The sequence below is a fragment of the Monopterus albus genome, unplaced genomic scaffold (assembly GCF_001952655.1).
Source record: "Monopterus albus unplaced genomic scaffold, M_albus_1.0 scaffold7.1, whole genome shotgun sequence".
Classification (NCBI taxonomy): domain Eukaryota; kingdom Metazoa; phylum Chordata; class Actinopteri; order Synbranchiformes; family Synbranchidae; genus Monopterus; species Monopterus albus.
In genome coordinates, this window is record NW_018127887.1 from 87,995 (window position 1) to 92,030 (window position 4,036).

At 39.1% G+C, this 4,036-nt stretch overlaps 1 protein-coding gene across 1 annotated transcript in view; it reads right to left on the bottom strand.

Annotated features, from left to right (window-relative positions):
- The window catches only part of syt7a (synaptotagmin VIIa), a 71,090-nt gene that overhangs the window by 63,937 nt on the left and 3,117 nt on the right, over nt 1-4,036 (bottom strand).

Consider the following 4,036-nt stretch of genomic DNA (forward strand, 5'->3'; position numbering starts at 1 on the left):
CAGCATGCACTGAAACTACACTGACAGTACACAGTGACACATCACAAATGTGCCATCGCTGCCTCTGAATTTAAGTCAAACATGTTCAAAGTTACACATTTATAAAGCCATTCCTGCCACAAACACATGATTGAAGAAAGTCAGGAGAGTGTCATGAAGCCATAACACAAGCTCTTTTCATTTCTCCCTTTCCCTCCCTTGCTTCCTTTTACCCATCCCTCCTCCATAAAATCCTCTATTCTAAATTAAACCAATCCGCTGTCACCAACCCTTCATTCTTTACTATGTAGGCCTCCCATACCCACACACACACATATATATACACACACTGCCTTCTCTCCTCCATATGACCTTGACTGGCTAGCACTCCAGGGTTTGTTCTTTGCTTCTCTCTCTCTCTCTCTCTCTTTTAGTCTCTCTTGCTCTCTCCATTTGTTCAGGCTCCACTCTATCATCTGCCCCTCTACCTCTTGCTTTTTATCACTCTTCCCCCCTGGCCTGCACGGCCCCTTTTCTCCACATCCCCAAGAAACACAAAGGAACTGCACTGTAGTCAGCTCTGTGGGACAAGTCTGCTTTATGGATCCTGTCTTATTTCTTACACTTGATAAAAAAAATTCTAATATAAATCTAGTTAATACAAAGTCATATACAGTGAGAGTAATGAAATCGAAAATAATCATTTAAAATCACAAACATTTCCTGACATTCCATATGACCAAGTGTGCTATTTGAAACAAGCTGCAGTTCAATCAATAAAAAGTCTTTACTTTTTCTATTCTTTACAAATTCAGTTTTATTTTCTTTGCACCACAAATTGCTCGATGATTCAAAGTGTGATTAGACTTTGCTCTAATCAGCTGATACGGTTTCCTGTTCCACTGGTGAGGATGACAAGCTGTCTCAGTGGAACAGTGAAACAGCAGGTTCAAATCTGTATGTCACTGCAGGTGTTCCTATAAAACCATCTTATTTCCTCCTTCGCTGCTATTGTAGCCTGTTCCTCTGACTCCACTGATCCTTGAGATTTCCCCAATAGCTTACATCCACCCGTATAATAAACCGGAGCTTAATTATTTGACTATCCATTCAAAGGTAAATCAACATAAGTTCAAATGACAGTGTGATCTAGTAAATGTCAAACAGGCTGATTAAGTGATCACTACATTTACACTATTCTTGTGCCAATTTATGTACATTAAATATCTAAAGGTCTCTGCAGCAATTGTGTTCACCAATCTGATGCTCACCGTCTGCGTCTAATGGGTTTAATTCAGGTTTTGTTTAAAAGACGTTATTACATTTTCATCTGCTCTTCATCTGATATCAATACAGCTAGCTGAAAGGACAGCAGAATAGCTTGCAGCAGCTTTGTGCTTTAAAACAATATCAGGAAAGAAAATAGAGGGCTTCGTGAATGAATAGCCCCAGTAATCTTCCTTTTAAGTTTGATCACAGTAATACAGACTTGTTGAATGTGGCTGCTAATCTCATACCTTACCTCCCAGCATTCAGCTCTTTTTTCAATTCATCTTGCTCTAAGAGGCATGGACATTACAAGCCTGCCACAACAATACCCCCCTAAAATAATTTCCCATTATACATTAGTAAAATAAGCCATGAAGAAGAGGAACATCATCAATTTCTACAGGGCAATAATAACAAAGAGGTTAGGAACCCACAGTTTTCTGCTGACTTACACTTCACACCATGTTAAAAACTCTTCATAAATTCCTTGTTTTCCATTTCGTTTCCCAAACAGTTAAAATCCCTTGAAGCTTACCACCAAGTACATCAAGTGCAGTGAAAACCCTGGGCATAATGAAGGCCTTATTATTCAGAGGTAAATGACTACAGTAAATCAGTGACATGCGGTGAGGTTGACAGCTGGTGAGGCACTTACTCTTTTACAGTCAGATTTACAAATACAAATAAACCGTTAACAAATTGTCTGTTAACAAACAATGCGTTATGTTTTAATCTCATATCAGCATTCTTCACATAAACGTGACCCATATTTAATTTGAGGTTAAAATTTATTCCAATTGAGCTTATTTCTAACTATGACAGGGGAGGCTCTGCCTCACCTGCCTCCCCTGACCGCACGTCACTGCAGTAAATCAGACCTTTACAATGGCTTTAACCACAATATATAACAGCATATGTGGGGTTGTCACCTGTGGTTTGAAAGTCAGAAAAACAGTGTGTTTTATTTCAAAAGGATTCAGAGTCTACAGTCATGCTACCTGTTCGATGAGGTAGGCACAGTGGTGCTTTGAACTAAATGCTAATGTCAGCATGTCAGCCTGCTCCCACTGTCAGTGTTAATGTACTGATGTTTACGGGGTATATTGTTGTCTGTGTTCACTGTCTTTGTTTGCCATGTTAGCATGCTAATCTTGAATGAACGCATGAAATACTGTTTAGTCTAGTAGGGATGTCACTAGATTTGCAGGTCCTGTATATTGTCATGAACCTTAATTATAAATCTGATGAATAAAAAGTCTCGGACAAATTAAGTTTAGATCCGACAGTGGTGCTGGATTAAAAGTCAGGGGATCACCGAAATTATTACAGTTCATCCTCTGGAGATCATGCATGGTTGTACAAAATGTCATGCCAACCCATCCAATGGTTGCTGAGATATATCAGCCTGGAACAATTTGGTTGACCTACTTCTACTGCCACATCACCAGCATGGCTAAAAAAATGTATTTCAGGGGCTCAGAACTAGGTACAGTATGTCAGCCTTACAGCAGACAAATGTGTGCTTAAATTATTTTTAAAACTTAGCCTAACACTTTTAACATACCTGCTGCTGAGTGCATAAACTTTTTAGGTTGCAGATTATTTTGAAAAGAGGTATTAAAAAAAAAGAAAGAAAAAGAATATTTACTTGTATAGTTCTGTTAGTGCAGGCTCCAAATGCCAAACCTGGGTCATATAGATTGGTAGTCCGCGGCCAGGGTTTGGACTCCAACGCCACTCCAAGACTTGCATATACTTAAATCTACTTAAATATGAAATGTTAATATCTTATACTATTATTGTTAGTTTTATTATTTTGCACATAGTTTTTAATCTTTAGATTCCATTTATTGGTTTTTAAATTTGTGACTGAGTGTGATTGTGTTGTGTTTTTTATCTGTGGGCGCACACACCAAGACAAATTCCTTGCATATTTTATGCTTGAATTAAATTAAAATTAATAAATAAGAATTCTGATAGCATTACAATATATCATGTTCAAGTGGCAGATAGTGTGGGCTGCCAGACAAAGTACCGGACCACTCAGCATATAAATTAGGGACATTCGTCCCAGATGCTCAATGTGTCCAGACTTAGCACCACAAAAAGAAAAGAGGTAACAAAACAAAGTAGCTATAAAAATGAGATCACAAAACTTTCCTCCCCGCTAAAAAATGGCCCTATAGGTCATCTGTGCACATTACAACCCCTAGTTACGTTTTATTGTTGGGCACCCTTTAGTGGCTGTAGTAATTATGACAGGAGTAAAGAAGGAAGTCAAGTGATGTGGTACAAGGAGGGACAAAGTCCACAAAGGCAGGAGATCAGGGCGACTGAAATATGATGACAAAGGCCCAGCCTGCTGCCAGCATGCTCCTCATGTTTACTGTTGTAACCCTGACTACAAATGTCCAGTAGGCCTCCACTGTAAAGGCGTGATTTCATGAGACCTATGTGGTCGTTTATGTTGAAGGACTGAAATTTATGGCAGGACAACAGGGGAAAATCTCCTGAAGTAACGCTGCTGCATCTAGAGAAGCCATAAAGTTGTAGTGATCCACCACTTGTCATCAGTTAGATCATGGTGATTAATTACATGCATAATACATGAATTCAACCACAGGTTCTCTTTCTGAACACATCTCACCAAACCTAACCCGTACCCAAGCCATTCTCCCTCAGTACCATCGATCAATACAGGCATCAGTTTCTGTCCAACAGCTCGATTACAGTCAGTTCATCAAAACAGTCATCAGTAGATGAAGCTGGAAAGAACTGTGTCACAGTT